Source organism: Chamaea fasciata, unplaced genomic scaffold (genome assembly GCF_029207755.1).
Source record: "Chamaea fasciata isolate MVZ Bird 193981 ecotype frontalis unplaced genomic scaffold, bChaFas1.0.hap1 SCAF_2, whole genome shotgun sequence".
NCBI classification, from domain to species: domain Eukaryota; kingdom Metazoa; phylum Chordata; class Aves; order Passeriformes; family Sylviidae; genus Chamaea; species Chamaea fasciata.
The window spans coordinates 18,715,930-18,726,397 of NW_027094087.1; positions in this window are offsets into that span (position 1 = coordinate 18,715,930).

The following is a 10,468-nucleotide window of genomic DNA, read 5'->3' on the forward strand; positions in this document are numbered from 1 at the left end:
ATGATTTGTTAGTAGCATGTTTGTGGGAAAAAAGGGATGTCAGGAGAAGCATTTTTAAATCTATTTATTTATTTAGAGAATAAGTTTTGTTGTGGAGAAGTTTTTGTATTCAGTTTTTGGAAGCTTTCGCATGTGCCTTTAAAAACAGAAAGGTGCTAGCACTCAACAGTGGCTTTGATGGAGCTGCATATCCTCCAACTATTTTTGTTTGTTTGTTTGTTTCTTGGTTAATAAACAAGTATAAAAACTTCTGCTCCCTATACTTTCTGACATGATGCCAACTTACTGGTGCTTGTTCAGCAGTTCCATTGTTTGAACAAGACTTTGTTGTTAATCTTTTGTTGGCACATCAGTAACAACAGGATAAAAAGGTTTCTCAGAGGAAATGGGAAGGAGCATTGTGACAAAGGTATCTCCAAAGGAAGAAAAGGAAAAAAAGATGAAGAAAACCTCCTTATGGGAAAAAAAAAAAAAAAAGAAACTAAAAAAAAAAAAAAAAAAAAAAAGACAGAAGAGGGTTCATTTGATGAAAAACTTTCTTCAGAACTAAATAAGAAGTGTAAATACCATCATCAGCTAAAACACAAATAGTGGTGGGGGGTAATACATCTTGATAATTCAATTTAATGCTGCTTTAAATTAACAAGTCTCAGAAAGAATGGATGGGGCTTTCTTTTGTTCTTTATATTCTAATGAAAAAATGTTTAGTTAACGTCTAAGTTTAGAAAAGATTCACAAAATTAGGTGGTTTGAAATTGATAGTGAGAAAGTTCACCAAGTCTTACAAATTAATGACTGAGCAAAGAAAATGTCATTTGGCAGTTTTGTATCCAAGCCCAATTTAGAACCTCTTAAACGTAGAAAGTGTTGAGACATTACAGGTTACTTTGAAATGGGAGATTGTGGATTTTTTTTCTCAGAATTGAAATCTGGGTTTCACTTTTCAGTGCAGTTGAGGAAATAATTTCCCAGCTACAAAGCGGTCATGCTGTGACTATGCTTTATGCTCCTGACTGGCGATAAATCATACAGCCATCAGGCATGTTGAAAACTGTTACTGCAAAATATAATGAAATTATCTTGGGGGCAATTGTGATACCTCAGTTTCAGGTGGTCCAGTTTCAAAAGTGACTTCCTTGCAAGCCAACATATTTTAAGATTTCTCGGTGCACTTAAAACAACCTGTACATCCAAAATCCATAACTGCTTTTTAAACCTGTTTATCCAGAGAAATGCTGTAATATGCCCTTGGTAGGTGTTCCAGTGTGTAGAAGGCAGAAGGGAGAGAGAATGGAGGGAGGTGCCCCCTTTCTAGTTCTATGTCTTCATAATTGATCTCTCAGAACTGCAGAGGTTTTGTGAGATCTCTTTGCAAAGGTTTTATTTTATGTGGTACTAGTAGAGCTTGTGTGAGTTCTGTCGCTCAAGAAGTACAGCTTATGTGTATTTCGCTCCATTTAAATACAGAAACACATCTAGAGACTGCAGAAATTTGTGAGCCAGGCCAGTAGGGCAGTTTAGAAGAGCACAAAGGAGAGCACTGCTTCTGCATTTCTATAAGAAACTCGGGGACAAATTGGACAATACTTCATTTGCATGCCTGCTGAATAACATGTAGAGAGAGGGAGACTCCCAGAAAGCCAGCCTATAATGAGCTAGGAAATGCTTGCCTGATCTCTGGGCTGCATGTCAGCTACTTTGAAGCTGCAGTGGCAGTGGGCTTTCTTGGGTTGGACAATAAGAAGGGGAAAGTCCTTAAGACTTTGGCACTTTTTTGTATTCTACATTTGCATCAATGAATTGAGCCTTATTCAAACCAAGGGATCCATTTTACAAAGCCATATCCTGACAAGAGGAAATGTTGCTAGGACTGGCCTTTGAGTTTAGAGAGGAGCTGGACTTTGAGAGTGAATCTAAAAATATCAGATAAAGACAAATGATAGGATATTTGGTTGTCTGGGTTTGAGGGAGAGGGGGCTGACAATTATTTTCAAATATTTTAAGATATGTTAGCCTTCTTTATTCTTTATTCTCCTTCTCCAAATTCTGTTGACTAAAATCCATGGTTTCTGAGATATGTCACTGTTCCCTTCCCCATTGAGAAGGGGCGACTATGTTTATTTGTGAAAGCTCTGTGAGATTAATTCAGGGAGAGTAGGGGGACAGGGGGAAGAAAGGGGAAAGAGGTTCCCCAAGAGTAGTTTTAAAAATGCTTTGAAAGCTATTTTAGGAATGGGGATGCTGGAACTCACATACATAGAGAGAGGCATCCTTTGGATATAAGGCAATACCCTTGTGGCAAGCAATAAGAAATGAAAATGGTTTATGTCTCTAAGAAACAATCTCAGTAATTTTGCTGATGCTTTGTTTATGCTGTAAGAGCATATTGTTTCTTGAGAAGCATAGTTGTAGCTTAATTGTATAATTGGAATTTAAATACACATCATAAGTGTAGCTCGTTTATTTGCCCTCTTGAAAGTGAAAGTTGGTACAATGCTGGAAATGGCAGAGTGGAAGCTGCAGAACACCTACTCCTTCTCATTTTTAGAGAGTAAGAAATTTCCCCTTTCTACAACTGAATAGTGAACATTGGCAGATAGGCCAGTCTGTAAATGATGGAGCAAAGCATTGCAGGCTCAGTTTTGTTGTTTTTCCAAGCTCTCTTACGTGGTGATTTTTTGTCATTTTGCAAAGACAGTAACTTGATCAGTTCAGTTTAAAGGGAGAGTCAAACTATCATGGATTCAGCAGGAGATGTCATGAAAAGTTCAGAGTAGGTGAAAATAATGGGATTTGCCTCCCTGTGCTGGGAAAACAAAATTCATGTGGGCCAAGGGACAGAACTTCTTGTCATGTCGGTGTCTGCAGTTTGTTTCCTTTCTCCCTTAGCTATTCTTTCTCTTTTTCTTTAATAGTTCTCTTCTGTTTATCCAGACTTTCTGTGTGGGATGCAAATAGCAGTGTTGACTATGTGAGGAAAAAACTTTTTGACAGAGTCTGTTGAGATAGGACAAGGTTACGTTTGAAACTGAATGATTGATTTAGATTAGATTGAAGGAAGAGGTTTTCTGCAGTCAGGGTGGTGAGACACTGGAAGGTGAAGTTGCTGTGAGAGGTGATGAATGCCCCATCCCTGGAAACATTCAGGGCCAGGTTGGATGGAGCTTTGAACATCGTGCTCTAGTGGAAGGTGTCCCTGCTCCTTGCAGGAGGGTTTGGATTAGGTGGCCTTTAAAGGTCCCTTTCAAACCCACAGCTATTCTACGATTCTGTGGTTGAGACCGTATAAGAGAGGAAAGTTTCATGTAAAAGCAGATCCAAAGAAGTCTCCATTATGGTTAAGGAGCCCTGTTGAAGCAGTTTGGACTCTAGCTCTTGCTGTGTGTTTCTGTTTCTTAGGCTTCTATCGAAATACTGAAGTCAGTAAAGGCTGACTTCTCTGTGACTCACTTCTATTGATTTAAAAATGAAATCAATAGAAATAAAGTACATATGCCAAAAACCTTCATGATTTGAAATGAAAGGCAATTAAAAGATGATGATCTGGCCTAAAGTCATTAGAAGAGATTTATGTTCTAATTAATCTACATATCTTGTTTCTATTAAGCTTTTTCCTAATATAATAAAACCAACTTTTTTATTCCACTCTATCCTTTCCTCAACCAAATTTCTACTGCCTCAAAGTCAGGAATATGACTGCTGAGAGGTTTGTTTGTTTGTTTGTTTATTTGTTTGTTTGTTTTTGTCCTGTCCACGTTAGAATACATAGAGCTCCATGAAGAAGAAACTGTCTGGATGTTGACATTAAATTCAGTGCTTTTGGCGTGACTTTTTTCATCACATTTGGGAGATAAGAGAAAACATGGAAATTAAAAACATACTGCTGTCATTCTTGCTATTTATCTGATCCTGGACAAAAATCTTGTTAGAGTGGTGAGACCCCAGAGAACTAGATACTGAAAGAGAGGAAAACACAGAATAGAAAAACAAGTCTTCTACCAATAATTTTGTCCCTAATGTGAGGCAAAAACATGAAATAAATATGTAAATAAATTCCTATTGAAACATAAAATAGGAATAAGACAAGGGAAGATTTGAGGAAATAGCTATGTAGGGGACTACAATCAAGCGCCTATCTTGGCATGTACCATTTCTTTTATACTATTATTTATAGTTTTATGCATCTGTGAAAGGTGGCATAGGAGCTTCAACCAAGCAAAGTTATGCATAGTGTTGGGATATCTTTGTAGATATTTGTAAAATGCAATTAGTTTTAATTTGCAAACACCTGAAATATGGCAGTGGGGGAAGTCTGTGTACCTTTTTTAACCTAATTAGAACATCCCTTTTCTCTCCCCGTTCCATTTTCATTAAAAGCGGATGCACATTTTTTAATTATGCTCTTATAGTGTTTGACTGGTAGTCTCAATTCAACTTCTTCCGTCTCAGGCTTTATATTTTTCTCTTGGTTCTTCTCATAATCTTCCCTCATCCCTTCTATTTGCTTATTATGATATGATTTGTCTATTATTAAGATTTTCCTCAGAAATTTTGAAATCCTATCTTCCTACCCTTGGTGGCTATTGCAGTCTAAGTACCACAGCTGCCAAGAGACTGTGCCCACCTCTTCAAGATCCTGACATGTCACACTGTGAACTGTCTCCTTTACAATTTTTGTTGCCCAGGGACATTCGGTGACAGTAACACTCTGCTGCTTTCTTGCCCCGTCTGTCTTCTACGGTGAGCAAATGTCTCATTAGCAGCTGTTCATTAGCTGTTCCCTGGCTGTTTGTGCCAGCCTGAAGTACCTGGCCAGCTCTGTAAGTGGCTTTAAGTGCAGTCATCCCTTGTCTGCACAAAGCATCGATGCTGTGTTGAGACCATTAAGCTTTTAACTGTGTCAGTGGTTTGTCTTTTTTCTTGGCTGGAATCATACTTGCCTGTGTGTTTCCACAGTTCCGTCACCTCAGCAGTGTGGTGCTGAATAGTAACTCCTAATCCACAGGCAAAATGCTCTGGGGCTGTGAACCCGTGGGATGTCTGAAGGTAAACTCCTGGGGGAGGAGGGCACACAGCATGGGCAGGTACAGCTGCCGAGGGCTTGGGCTCTGCCATCACTGGATCAGGCTGTGGCTGCTCTGTGGTGATGATGCCTACTCTTTGAGACTGTGCTAACGGGACTGCTGCTGACCTGCCCTGGCCCCCTGTTGTGTTTTTGTTTTGTTTTGTTTGTTTGTTTGTTTTTTGTTTTGTTTACTGAAAATGCAGATATTAGCATGTCCTATGGTAAAGTGTGCTAGCCAGGAGAACTGTGTCCGTAGCTGTCTTCCTGAGGTGAGTCTGAAGGTGCAAATGATAGAAACCCATCTACTCTTCTCCACAATCTGTCAAAAACATGTAGTTTCACTTTCTAACTTTCACACTGAACTGGGCATATAATAACCAGTTATAATGTGTAAAAGCTTGCAGATGGCAGCAGTGCAGAGAAATGATGTTAAAGAGAATTTTATAGACTGGGAAAATAATGAGTTTTTTACCTTTTTTTTCCCCCTACAATTTTTTTAACCACTTTTTAGCAAATCTTAAGCTTTATAATGAAATGGGGCATGTTTGTGTGCTTTGAAATGATCTTGCTTCTGCCTTGTAACAACCGGTTTGTAACTCTACAGGGGAGTATTTAAGCTGGTCAAGGATGTTTGAAAGGATTCTTTAATGATGTGCCACCTCTTAAGCTGGATATCTGCAGTATTTTATAAGTTTTTTTAAAAAAAATTCTTGTGTATTGTTTGGCTGTGGGGGCTGGTGTCTTAACTCTGCCCTGGAAACGAAGAATTTACTGTAAGTGTGCTTTGATGGAAGCTGCTGTGGTGCAGAAAGTGCTGTGTGCACGCTGGGGTCTGTCAGTCCTGACAACACACTGTTCATGTTATCTGTACATTCATTTGCTGGCATCTTTTTTGAGTGTGGGGTCAAGCAAAAACTTGGATATTTTCCTTCTCCTTTTATCTAATTGCATGTGCTAATCATGCTTAAGGAAGACTGGAGGTCACATCACTACCAATCCATGACCATGAGATCAAAACCAAATGGGAGACCAGTGACCAAACAAAGCAAAGTTGAAGATGGAAAGGAGGTAGAATTGCAGTAACAGTGAAGACAGAGGATAAAATTATGGTAAATGTATGAAGCCATTGGGATAGATTGATAGCGACTGAGATGTTTGAAGGAATTTAATGACAGGAAAAAAAGACTTCTGCAGGAAGACTGATTTGGCATTTTTTGCTTCACTTTCTATCAGATGAAAAACTAGCTGCAGGGAGCTTTCCAGGATGAAGATCAGACAAAAAACAGGTAGGAGGCAGAGGAAGAGGGAGAGTAGAAATAATCTTCCTGCTTGTGGTTGGGTTTGGTAGTGAAAGAAGAAACGAGAGGAGTCCAGGAACTGCTTGACAGGGGATGCACAGCTCTTCTGAAAATGGTTTTGGTGATGGACTGTGGATTGTCCAGTGCACTTAACCTATCCAGAGGCATGCTCCTTCCAAACTTTTACTGCCTGCCTTAGTTGCTGACTCAATACTGCTGAAGTGTCTGTAACGCTTGCCTGCAAACAGGTGGGCTCTTGCTTCAGCACTGCCTTCATTCAATTTTTCATCTTCCTCTCAGAAGACTTTCTCATTAGAGTCTAGAATTAGTTCAGGGTATGGATAGTGATTTCTCCCCTTCGCTTCAGAGCTGTTTGACTAAAGTCTTACTGAAAGCCTGTGCCCTATAAAGCAAGGGGCTTAAGTGTGTCATCTGCTGAAAGAGCTGGCTGATAAGCTGAGTTGATCAGATCTGCACAGCTCTGTGTGTGCACACAGCCCTGCCCAGGGCTTTTCTGAAACACCCTCTTCCCTGCACCTTCAGTCCATCCCTCTGTGCCTGTGTCCACGAAGGACAGACACATCCTTCTGATGTGAGGAAGATGTGATGTCAGGGTGGTAAAGCCTGAAATAATACTGTTGCTGTGCATGCAATCCTGTGCAGCAAACACAGGAAAAATGGACTTTGTGCAGGGTTGCTTGCATGCACAAGTCACCCGCCCCATGCCTCTGCCATGGCTCCAGCAGAGGGAAGGGGAAGGGAGGTGTGGGGACAGGGAGAGCACAGCCACAGGAGGAGGAGCTGCTGTGGAGCAGAGCTGCAGGGTGAAGGTTAACTGTGGCCTTGTGGCTCATACTCACCCATGTTCTAGGGCTGCTCAATTGCTAGGAGATCCTGGAGAGGTGGAAGCGATGCCATACAAGGTTTTAATCTGAGACATTGTAGGCTTGGCTTCCAGAGTTGCCAACCTCTCTTGTATCCTCTTTTGTTGAGCCTGAGTGGCAGAATCACAGGCTCATTTATAAAAGGGTGTCACATTACAGGAGAAAGTTTGATTCATCATAAACGGCAGCCCTGTGCTTCAGCAGATATTTTGTGAGTCTAGTGAGCCTAAATCAAGGCAATGTGGATTAAACTGTCCCCCTTATTTCCTAGCTCGCTTTTGGAGGATGTTTGTCAATCTAAAGTCCTTTTACAGCCTGAAAAATACTGTCTTTTAATAAAACTCCTTTGAAATCCTTATCCATTATCTTGGCATCTTGTAGAAGATACAATTATGTCCCAAAGTTTGGTTGACCAAACCTTGTTCAATGGATGACAGCTTCCAATCCTCTTCAGTAAATAATGGTTCCATTTCTGTAAGGCTTTTTTTCTTTTCCTCTTTCTGTTTGATATCTCAGGCCAGGAAGCAGTGAATATTCCTACCAATCTCAGTTTAAATGAAGCAGACAGCTAACTTTGATTTGCTTCTGTTCCTTCTCATCAGACAAACTGACTTGCATTAATCATATTAATAAAAATGGCATTAAAATTATCAAGTTTTAAAAAGGCACATGACCCACCAAGTTACAAGTCATCCTGTATATGCATATTAATTACAAGTTGTCTAAACTTTAGTGAAAGCTCAAAGGAATCACATTTTTCCCTGCCTGTTGGCTTTAATTTGGAAAGCTCCCTTGTAATGCAAAATGTATCCCATCCTAATATGGTTCTCTAATCACAGTATGCTTTAATTTTGACAGATGCCCCCCGAATGCTTTAAATCCACTAAGATTTGCAGTCATTAGAATTCTTTTAAATAATGTCTCCTGAACTATGCATGGTGACATCCACCTATCATCACATGGATTTCCCATGTGGTAACTCATTCTCCTTGGAAAAAAAAAAAAAAATCAAGTAATTTGTATTGAGAGCTTACCTTTGCTGCTATGTGGTGGAGAGAGCATGTTATCATTTATCTCTTTTTAGTCACTGCTCCCTTTTTGAGTGATTGTGCTCTAAAGAGGTGCACATTTTTCAGAAATGTTGGAAGCCCTTCGCCTCCCTCCCCAGTCTCCAAGTAGTAGCGTTGTCTCAGCAGGAGAGCCAGAAAGTCACTTCATCCATTCTGAGTGCTTGCCAATGGAAACAGAAGCACAAAGTAGAATTCACCAGGCAGTTTTTTCCCTGTTTCATGCTTCCCTCTCCATTTGCTTTTTATTGTAATGTTTCACCTTACAATGTTTGTGATATAATATATAATGCTTGCATACACAAAGCGAGTGTATATTTTCAGTGCAGAATATTTATTTATTTAGTGGCTGTACAAAACAAGACGGCGTGTTGGGGTGTTAATCTCCTGTCATCTCCCCCAGACTCCAAGCAAGGTTTTCTCTCCTCCTGAGTCATGATTCCTTGTCTGACCTTTGCAGAGAAGCATATCCTTTCTCAGTTGTGTTTCACAGCGATGCTGATGGTTTGCTGCTGTTTGCTCAGCTGCTTGTGCTGTCCTGTACTGTTTCCTCTACCGCCAGCCTCTATTTTATTCCTAGTCAGAATTTGCATGTTTAGTCTGCTCTTTGCTTTCTAAGATCTCTCCTGTCGTTTCCTGCTTTGGCGGTTTCAGATCGCTCCTTTGTTTTCTGAAGCACATTTCCCCCTCCTTTGCTCTTTGTCATCCCTTGGCTCCCTGATGTGTCTGATGAGGCGTTCCCTCCCATCATCCCGCCAGAGCCTCTCCGTACAAGGTTTCCTCCTTGTCCCTGTCCCCGGCCATCTCCTGGGAGCCGGAGCAGTGCCGAAGGGCAGGATTGAGCGAAGCCGCCCGCGGGCTGCCTGCCCTCCGGTGCCCCGCAGTGCAGGGAGGGGCAGTGGAGCCGGGGTAGCACATCCGGCACAGCTGCCAGGTGCAGGGGGAGCAGCAACACACCCGTCCGCGACAGAGGGCCAGGAGCAGCAGGCTGTGATCCAGCACACAGGCACGTGTGAGGGAAGCCTGGAGCTCCATCAGACATTGGGACTGATGTGGGAGATGCTCAGTGTAGCTCAGAGTGCCATCTGTGGAGGCGCCCTTGCCTTTCCACAAGCATGATGTTTGCTGGGCTTTTCCCTCGTTCATGGCTGGTTTTGCCTTTTAATTCAGAGGTGACAAAGCCCCAGCCCAGCAAAACGAGATGGCAGGTCTGTACCACCACTTCCCAGTGTCTGGATTTAGTCAGTGAGCCCAGGAGGGTCCTGGCGTGAATAACTAGGGGAGAAAAATGTTTGTTTTCTGGGCCAGTTAGTAATCAGGTCATATTAACAAGTAAAATTTGATTAGGCTTCTGATTAGGAAAGAGTAAGCCAAGAGTTCGAAGCTTGTTGTGTCAACAGAACAGATTAGCTTGAGTCTGATGTTCTGCTTTCAATAAGGGACTGTTAATAGAATTATAGTGTCTGACTTCCTCATGAGGTTCTGACCAGGACACCAGGCTTTGAGCAGTTGCTAAGTATCACAGGATATGCACTGGGACTTTGTAAAGAGCCAGGCAGAAGGCTACCAAATCATTTAGTTGCAATAAATAATGATAATAAGGGAGTAGAGAAATCTCTGGCTTTAATGAATTAGATAAAATTTGCATGTTGGGAAAATACCAGTAGGTTGCTGTTGTTTGCCTGAGATGACCAGCTGGAAGGGCAGGTGTCCTGCTGAGGGGCCCTGAACCCACTGTTGTACAAGGCTTTATTTGCAGAATAGTCCAGTTCAATGCTGAAAAAGTTCTGCACAATTCTGACAATTGACCCTTTTTACTGGAAAGCCTTGAGATAATGTCACCCACACCTTGTGAGTGGGCTCAATGCATGCAAAGAGAAACGGCCAACATGATGTGACCTGGAATGGTAGTGATGTTTGGGTTCTTACTGAGAACAGATTTTAAAGAAAATAATTCTTGCAAATTTTTTATTGTAATTTTTTATTGAGCCTGGCTAGTTTCAGCCAGCTCTGAGAAATGGACCCCCAGCAGATCTCCACATACTAAACCATTGCTGTTTTGTCATACAAACCGTTGTCACAGAAAATCAGGGTACCGACTGTTAAAACCATATTGTAAATGCCTAACATTTAGAAATATAAATAACGCTTAGC